This window comes from Rhinolophus ferrumequinum, chromosome 6 (assembly GCF_004115265.2).
Source record: "Rhinolophus ferrumequinum isolate MPI-CBG mRhiFer1 chromosome 6, mRhiFer1_v1.p, whole genome shotgun sequence".
In the NCBI taxonomy this organism is placed as follows: domain Eukaryota; kingdom Metazoa; phylum Chordata; class Mammalia; order Chiroptera; family Rhinolophidae; genus Rhinolophus; species Rhinolophus ferrumequinum.
Window position 1 is genome coordinate 87,241,568 of NC_046289.1, and position 10,591 is coordinate 87,252,158.

Below are 10,591 nucleotides of genomic sequence, written 5' to 3' on the forward strand. Positions count from 1 at the left end.
ATATCTGAAGGAAATGAAATCAGTATCTCGAAGAGATATCTGCACTCACAATAGCCAAGATATGGAAACAATTTTAAGTATCCTTCAAAGGATGAATGAATAAAGAAAATGTAGCACATATATCTATATCTATATAGATATAGATATATGTATTAGAATATTGTTCAGCCATGTAAAGGAAGGAAATCCTGTCATTTTCAACAACATGGATGAAGTTGGAGGGCATTATGCTAAGCAAAATAAGCCTGTCAGAGGAAAAGAAATATTGAATGGTATCACCTATGTGTAAAATCCTTTTAAAAAGCTGATTTCATAGAAACAGCAAATAGAATGGCGGTTGCCAGGGGCTAGGAGGAAGGGAAAATGGGGGGGATATAGATCAAAGGGTATAAACTTTCAGTTATAAGACAAATAAGCTCTGAGGATCTAATATACAGCATGGTAACTATAGTTAATAATGTGATATTGTATACTTGTTATTTGCTGAGAGTAAATCTTAAGTATTCTCACCATATACACACAAGAGTTAACTCTGTGTGGTAATGGATATGTTAGTATCTTGATATTGGTAATCTTTCCACAATGTATATCTACAATGTATATTGTCACTTGTACACTTTAAATATGTACAATTATATTTGTCAACTATTCCTCAGTAAAGTTGGGGAAAAGCCAGTTTATTTCTAAGTCATGAAAAGTCTATGCAGTAATTCAGGGATCCACCTCCGTCCTGCTTGTGGCTCTGTCAGCTTCAACATAGGGCTTCAGAGATCATTTTGATCATCTTCATCAAGCCAGCCAGAAAGTCAAGGTCATGCAGCATAGATGAAGAGTTTTACGGTACTGTTTAGGCAGTAGTATACATTATTTGTTCTCACATTTTGTTGGCTAATGCTTTGTCATATGGTTGATCTCACGACTAACTACGATAGAGTTTGGGAATTTTTGTCTAGCTGTGGTCCGAGTTTGTTTCTCATTCATTGATGTAAACTCTTTCATTTTATGGGCTTTAAAACTACATAGTTTTAGTTCACATTGGGACTAAATACTGTATGAAAAAATCCTAAGGTTTTGAGCAGGAATTTAACATAGTTTTTAAGATGGCTTTATGAATTTTACACTTTAAAAATATAAAATATTTCTATGCCTACATTTGAATAAAATTAAACCAACTGCCTTTTATAATTATATATGAAAATAGTTATTTGTAAATAAGTACAGTAAAATAAATCTTTTGGAAGTACTTTAATCTTAGTTCTTCATTTGTTTTTGGTGTTGAAAGATTGAGAAATTAGCATTTATTAAATGTTGAAGTGCTGTAAATGATGAAACCAAGTACACATAAAGCTTATTGCTGTGTTCTCATGCAGATCTTTTAATAAATAATAAGAGAAATCCAGATTACTTATGACAGAATTAAGGAAAAGCCTGCTTTTCATAAAAGCAAATGTGAACAACACATTTACCTTAATATTTAATATTTTTAATACAGAGATTATTTTAATTTAATAGAGGTCTATTTCCCAGAAACAACTCCTAAAATACTAATTAACAAATAAGGGAATAGGAATCTAAGTAGGTAATCAAAAACTTGCATTTTCTTCATTTATTAAAGGAGAAAAAAATCAAAACATTTTTGCTATTTTATTTCTACTCTCTTATCTTGCTGCCTATTCCTCTGTCTCCCTTACACATACATATAAGACAGGTGAATAACCTGAGCAGGAGATGAAATTCACACACATATACAATAGTTTTTGTTTTCATTCACACAGAAACAAAATAAAAAGATTTGAACCCCAAACAAAACAGCAAAAGAACAGTAAATGTCCCCCTCCTTCTATGACCCAAATATGATAATCATTTTCCCTTGAAAATCTATTTGAATATTTCTAGTGACACTAGGTATTCCAGTCATTATAACTATGATTCACCCTGAATTCCTAAAATTACATAAAATGTAATTTAATTTCTTTTTAATAAGTTAACATCTTAGAAATTGTTTTTTGTATTTTTTAGAAACTGGGACATCATGTTGAACTTTAAATATTCAAATTTGATATCATAATTTTATATATTATACAAATAAAAAGCTGTAGGGACTAAACTACAGTGGAAGGAGGAAAATGACTGAAAAAAATCAGGTCTGTGTGTTTTATTGTAAAGATTTTAGTATTAATAACTTTATTAAATAAAGAAAAACTTAAATGTTGTTTGGACATTTAAAAATGTACCTATATTTAAGCATCCAAGAATATTTACCTAATGTCCAACAGGTCCTAATCATTGAACACTATCTTGTATTTCATCATTTTTATAGGTTTCATTCCAAATTTGCCCTTGAAAAGTTGTCTTTTGCATGCCTCATTCTGATCACAATGTGGTATGAAATTACATCATGCATGTATTTATGTTCCTTGAATTTCATAATGAATAATGTGTTCTTGGAGGGAGAGAAAGAGGAGGCAAAGAAGGGAGAATAATCAATGAAAGAAATTACAATTGCTGTTTTATGCAAGGCATTTATGCTCCAAGGTGAACCTAAGAAGGAAAGTGGGATGTTTGCTGTTGGGGGCAGGGACTCTGGTGGGTGGAGGATGGTGTCAGTTTTAGAGAGAGCTCCTCAGAGTGTAAGCATCTTGTAACCTGAGTGTAATTTTAGTGTTTGAAGATTCATGATTGAGATACTAATGGCTTTGATTGTCAGTCAAAACTTCCACCTGTTGCCAGTTGACAAAACATCTGTCTGATCCATTCTTGGAGGAAAAGCTACTTTGGGTAGAATTATTGGGATATAATGATGTCTATATTGCAGAAATGTGTGGGGTGGTCAAAGGGATTACTCATAGTAATTTGATTACATATAAATTAGAAATTAAGAAATGATATTAAGCATTTACCCCATGTAAAATCAATTCCACTAGATAGGATGTATTATTTTTCCCTGTTCCATTTATATGTTTACATAGTTCCTCATTTTAACTGGGTTTCTTTGTATTTTTCTTTTTATTCTTCCGAGGAAAACGTCATTCTTTCAGTATCATTTATGTGTCCTGTTCCTCCTGTCTTTACTTGATTTACTTAGGATTCCTAGAAACCAGTCCTTAAAAGAGTCACATGGTAATGTGATGTAAAATTTACAACTCCAAAATATATTTTCCTAATTAGAAAAAAAATCAAAAAATTATAAGCCCCAAGTATTGGGAAGAGTCAATAAACACACATTAAAGTTTATGAAATATTTTATATTTCCAAAGATGTATAGAATAAGAGAATAATACCATGAACCATCTCGTGTAGAAAATGTTAAAGCATAGGAATAATTCATAAAGATTTGAGCTTCAAGAAGATATCTCCTGGATTATTAGAACAGCAAGAAAGAGAACCTGGGATGCTCAATACTAGGAAGCTTTATGATAATGACAAATGTGATCACCAGAGTAAGTATTGTGGCTCTTGCCTGGGCTGATCCATATTGTGCTAGATGGGTATTAGAATTTCTTATATGTTTCATATATCATTAAAGTGTCTTTGTTTTAAAATTAGATTAATATATTAATATAGTATTACAGTGGTACCTTGCTTTTCGAACATACCCGTTCCAGAAGACTGTTCGAGTTCTGAAACGTTAAAAAACCAAAGCACGTTTTCCCCATAGAAAGTAATGCAAAATGGATTAATCCTTTAACGGTCCTAAGACCTTTAACATCAACCCCTAAAACTACAAATTTAGTGTGAATTTTACTATCTAATGATACCATAGATCCATAAAATTTACGGCATTTATAAACTGAAATGTTCATCAATGGAGACGTTCGAAAACCGAGGTAACACTGTATTTAAATGATTGATAGATATACATATTTGGTTTCATCCTAAAATGTGTTTATTCATGGTGGTATATTTTCATTTTGGAGATTGTTAAACCAGATATTAATACTTGGAAAGAAAACCTTCATCCAAGAGTCCACCAGAGAGTCACCTCATTAGAACAAAAGATATCCTTATCACCCATAAAATTCCAAGGATTTAGCAGCTCTGTGTCAGGAACAGGGGCAGAGACATATATATTATCTATCTATCTACTATATATACTATCTATCTATCTATCTATCTATCTATCTATCTATCTATCTACCTACCTATATTGATCTAGATAGACCTATCTAGATAGATCTATCTATCTGCCTACCTACCTAGATAGATAGATAGATAGATAGATAGATAGATAGATAGATAGATAGATAGATTAGATAGATAGATATTCTAGATAGATCTATCTAGATCTATCTATTTAGATAGATAGATCTATCTAGATCTATTTATTTAGATAGATCTATTTAGATAGATCTATTTAGATAGATCTATTTAGATAGATATAGACAGATAGATGGATAGCCAGATATTCTATTATTTCACCATCATGAACCATAATCCCAGTTCCTCCACTGACTTTAAATTTGCCATCTTATTAGTGATACATGACCTGTAGGAATTACACTAGATTGACCTATAGTACCTATATCAGAAAGAGGTAGGTGATGGTTTGCAAATTTGGGAATAAGGTGACAACAATGCTTCTAAACTCCTGAACTTAGGTGAATAAGATGTTAGCCTCACTGATCTGAGTATTTGAAATAATGGATGAGGGTCAAGAAAGCAACCTCTGTTAGTTGCAGTAGATCGTATTGTAAAGGCAGTCAAATATGTCTTCTTGATTATCGTTTCTGAGAAATTATTTGCAAGTTCTTTAAAAATTTGGTGAGTCTTTCAGCATCTCAGTGAAAGAGGTTTGCGTTTTCTCTCTTTAACAATAACTCTATACAGTAAGTGTAAGGAATCTTCTAACAGTCACACAGAAAAATAATGAAGGATTAGAAAGAAAGCTCTTGCTTCTTTTCTAAGTCATGTATGTGTTCCCGAAGTCAAAGCTAAGCAAACACAAATTCAAAAATTGGAATGTTCCATTTATAATACTGTTTTATTTAAATTTTAATTTTGAAAAGTCTTTACTTTTTCATAAGCTTTACTTTTACTTACATGGACTATTTAATCTATTTTCTTAGGGACATGTGCTTATGAACAAATTCTAATTTGGTTTCACAGACTGAGAATCTGGCCAGTGAACAACAAGCCCCTTTATGGGATATTGTTTCAATTCTTCTAAAAACTAATTAAAATTCAGGTTTTCTGCTTATTTTTAGGGTTACATTTTGAAGGGACAATATCACTTATAAATACAGGCTGAATCCTTAGAACAGTGTTTCTCAAAATAAGGTTCACAATCACCTAAGCTGTTTGTTGAAGGGCAGATTTCTAGATCCAATTGCTGATGAACAGAATGAGAATTTCTGCACGGGCGGCATAAAGCTCAGTTGTAACAAGCATCGTCAGATGATTCTTATGCACATAAGAGTGGGAAAACCACTCTTTTAAAGTGTACAAAGTCTTCTGGAAACAGTGATATGAAAAAAAATAGGTATATTACTTCCATGAATAGTTTTATGGAAAACATAATTCATCTATACCTATAGATGTTTTTTATGCATATATTTATATCTGGGATATTCTATTATTTTATTTCAAGATTTTAAAGATGTCAGTGCTTTCTTTTAATGTATTATTCCTTAGTATTGTGAAACTATTAGGGATATTTATGGAATACATAATTAGTTATCAAATAGTAATGTGTAAAACTCTTAAAGAAAATTCTCCCAGGTATAAAGCACAGATATATATGCGTTGTTAGTGAAAAAAGCATTAACTAACAATTACTAAAATAATATATATCATACTTTATGCCCACTAAGTGTATCATTATAAATTTTTTTCAGCTGCAGTGTAACCTATGAAATTGTGATATAACCCCTGTAGTGTCATAAAAGCATTTCATTACACTACTGAGCCATATTATCTCAGAATCAAAGTTTTCTGTACAAGTGAAGGACTTGTAATGAAAAGCAATCAAACTAGGCATGCAGAACATGGATATTTCCTCTGTATCAGATAAATGTGTGTCTAAAATATGGAAGGGAGTGAATATCATTATTAGCATTGCATGAATTTCATTTTTGGCATTTTTAATAATCTTCTAGTGCAGGCAAATACTTTTTTCTTTAGTTCTATGTCTTCAAATCGAATTATTCGACACTCAGGTGAAAACATTATTATTTTTATTTAGGATGTGTTTTTTTTTCCCCAGTTGTTTTAAAAATAGTTTTAAAAGTATCCCTTTGGTAGTAGGTTGCCCTTTAATATTAGAATTAGGCATGCCAAAATTTTCCTTCTTATTTAGTAAATAAGGCAACTTTCTTTAGCAAGAGAAAGAAATATGTAAAGAATACATTTTGAAAAGATAAACACATTTTGAATTCTTAAACATTCTAAGATGCCTGGATGAATAACATTCACCAAGTTCCTTGGTCTTTTAAAAACTTTTTCTTTCTTAATAGTTTTTAGAATTGTAGTATAACATACAGATAGAAAAGTATGTACAACTCAGTAAGTTATCACTACATGGACACACAGGTAACCTTTATTCAGGTAAAAACAAACAAACAAAAACCAAAAACCAAAAAACAAACCAAAAAACCATTACTACTCCCCGTAGGCCTCCCGTGTGTCCCTTCCAAATGGTGAATTCTGATCCCCTCCCCATAAGAAACCTCTCTTGAATTCTAACACCACAGATCCGTTTTGACCCCTGTGTATGTCTATTGATTTATATAGGCCAATAACTCAAACATATATGATTATGGATATGCTATTTATTTGTATACAAGAAAAAACAGTGATACATTGGTTTCTTCTAATAAATGCAAAAACAGAATTTATATACAAGAAAGAAGGGAAATGGAGAAGGAAAAACTGCAATTAAAACAACACACTTATTTCTCTTTTCTTTGGCACAGCGCTGATTACCCTGGCAGTGAGGAAAGAGATCGGCCATGGTTTTCTGTCTTGAACATTGAAGTGATCACCAAAGAAACCAAGTTCGGTCGTTTAAGGGATTTCCAGAGTATCTTGGTTGTTGAACCATGAACCGGTACCAGGATGCCTCTGTAGTCTGACTGCTAGTGTCATTTTTTAGCCCCTCGGCCCCAGTTTTGCAAGATCTGTACCATTTCCCACCCACACTCGTGTACTTAGGTGTGCAGTTTGGTTGGGTAATACATTTTCGAACTGGAAATGTATCATAGGCAATGTTTGTACTTAACTTTAGTGAACACTACCAACATAGTTTTCCAGAATGCTTGTACTAATTTAAATTCCCACTGGCATTTTATGAGAGTTCTAGTTGTTCCATATCCTCTCTAATACTTTTAAAAAACCCCTCTGAAGGGTGTGTAACAGTATCTCATTGTAGTTTTAAATTCCATTTCCTAATGACTAATGGAAAAGTGGTTAACAGCCTTTCCTCTAGCCTCAAGGATAACCCGAGGATTTGACTCCTTCATGGAGTCCTCCTTGCAACATGAACTCAATGAGTTTCTGGGAGTGTATAGTATCGAATATGAATGTTGTGGACTATTCCAATCACCTGTGCCTCATTGTTGAGATTGTTTACTGAATAATTGATTCCTGACAAGTGACATGTAAATGATAAAGTACAGATAAATTGGACAATGGCAGCTAGTCGTACACACGCGTGATGAGACTATAGGGATAACAATGCATAGTTTTACAGGCATTCCACTCACGATTCTTCTTCTCCCTTGACTACATGCAACCCAAATGGGGAGTGAGACCGCATAATTTGCACCTGGGAGTTATAAGTCTCCTCATGCGCCTGCTGTGCAGGTTGTGTTGCAGTCCTGTATCATTTCTTGAAGTTTTAGTGCTGAGTGTAGCCTATTGCGTCTCATGAATTTGATTGTCCATCCATAACTATATTGTTGTGTGTTGACAAGAGTGGGCTATGTAACTTACGAGTTGAGGATCTTTATATATAATTTGTGGCCACTTGTTTATAGTATTTTAGAAATTTTCTATTCTCTTTTCTTATCAATTTTTTTATTGGGTTGTCTGCCGTTTTCATACTGATTTGAAGGAATTTGCAACAAATTTTTGATATAAGCCCTTTGCCAGTTATTTTTATTCCAAAAAAACAAAACAAAACAAAACAAAAACAAAAATAACAAAAAAAAAAACTGCTCGTCTTTTTTTCGTTCTCTTAATGAAGACTTCAGTCACAAGAAGTTCTAAGTTTTAATATATTTTAATTTATTAATATTCTTTCATTTATATTTTACATAAGAAATCTTTTACTACTCTAAGATCATGAAATATTCTCTAATGTTAGCTTTGAAAGCCTGTGTTTTACCTTTTACATTTAGATTTATAGTCCACCTGGAATTGATTTTTGTGTGATAAGAAGTAGTAGTAAAGTTTCATTTTTCCTGTGTGGATCTCAAATTGATCAAGAACCACTTATTGAAATAACTGTACTTCTCCCACTTCTCTATACTTGTAGTGTCCCTATGATTATAATTGAAGAGTCCGGATGGATATGGATCTGTTTCCGAATGCTCTATTCTGTTCCATTTATTCATTTATATTTTTGGCTATACCACAGTCTGAATTATTGTACTTTTATAGCAAGTTTTAATGTATGATATTGTAGATCTCCTGACCTCATTCTTATTCAAGAGTATTTTTCTCTTTGGCGTGCTTTGTATTTTTATATGAATTTTAGAATCAGTGTGGATCTGCTGGTGATGAATTCTCTCATTTTGGTTTATCTGAATATTTCTTTAGGTTGCCTTCATTTTAAATAGTATTTTTAGTTAACAGAGAATTTTATGTTGCAAGTTTTTTTCCCCCATTCATTTAGAATTTTTCATTACATTTTATTTTTATATTCTTTCTTACTTGTGAGAAATCTGTTGTTAGTTTTTCTGTTGCTCCTTGAGAGGTAATGACTTTTTTTCCTGTAGCTAAGAATTTTTTTCGTTTTCATTAGTTTTTCATCAGCTTAATTCTTAAATGCCTAAGTGTGTTTTTGTTTCTACTTATCCAACTTGGGGCTTATAAAATTGATTTAATATGTGGCTTACTATCTTTACTCAGTTTTGGAAAATTTTCAGCATGTACATTTTTTATAGTGTTTTTGTACTGTTTTATCATCCAGTCCTTCTGGGTCACTCTTTTCTGAGTTTTTCATCTTTTTATAATTCAGTTTATATATTTTATTCTGAACACATTTTCAGTTCTTCATTAACTGTGTCTTCTATACATACCAATTTATTGAGTGTCTTATTGCAGTTATTGTGTTTTCAGCTCTAAAACCTTCCATTTTAATCCTTTTATAGGATCAAATTTTTTTGTCATGTATTTAATTCCTTGCCATGTTAATCATAGATTTTTTTTTAAGTTCATAATCGACAACTCTATTCTCCTATAAGACTATTTTTACTGTCTGAGTGTGTTTATTTGTTTGCTTTTTGTTTTTCAGAACAGTCTTTGACTTCTATGTATTACTCTTTAATTTCCAGAATTATTTTAAAGCTGCAGTAATCAAAAAAGTGTAATATTAACATAAAAATTGGCTAATTGATAAGTGGGACAGAACAGAATCCAGATATAAACTCTCACTTATACAGTAAATTTGTATTCAACAAAGTTCTTTAGTAATTTTCTATGGCTACTGTAACAAGTTATCACAAACTTGGTGGCTTAAAAAAATTACAAAATGTCCAATTTGGGTTTCCCTAGGCCTAACTCAAGGTGTGGTCAGGGTTGCACTCTCTCCAGGGTGCTAGGGGAAAACTTGTTTGCTTTTCCTTTTTTGTTTCTAGTGACTGCCCATATTCCTTGATTTTGCGACCCTTTCCTCCATCTTCAGAACCAATGGTGGAGCATTTTTTCTCTCTGTTTGTACTTCTTCTCCTCCCATCACATGGCCACCTTCTTTTCTGTAGTAAAATCTCCCTCTCTCTTCCTCTTATAACAATTGTGATTACATTTAGTGTGCCTCTGGATAATTCAAGATGCTCTTACCATCTCAAGATTCTTTCATCAATCTGTAAAATCCCTTTGCCGTACAAAGTAATATTCACAGGATCTAGGGATTAAGGCCTTGATATTTTTTTGGAGTACTAGTCACCCTACCTAGGTACCAAGGCGATTCAATGGGTTAGCACTAATATTTTCACTATAAAGTCCTGAAACTATTGTAGAGCCCTAAACTAACTAGCTAGTTAGCCAGCCAGGGAGTGGAAGGAAGGAAAGAAGGAAGGAAGGAAGGAAGGAAGGAAGGAAGGAAGGAAGGAAGGAAGGAAGGAAGGAAAAAAGGAAGGAGGATCTCTTTACCTAATACCATATAAAAATTTTAACTCAACATGGATTATTAAATGTGAGAGCTAAAATTATGAACTTCAAGAAAAATTATAGGACCATATATTTGTAATCTTGAATTTTTCAAAGATTTTTTAAATATGACAAAAATGTGGTATAAAAGAGAAATTAATAAATTGAATTTCATGAAAATTTAAAACTTTTGCTCCTAAAAGAGAGCATTTTGAAAATGGAAAGGCACTCTACAGACTGGACACAAATATTTGCAATACATGTATTTGACAAAAGACTTGTG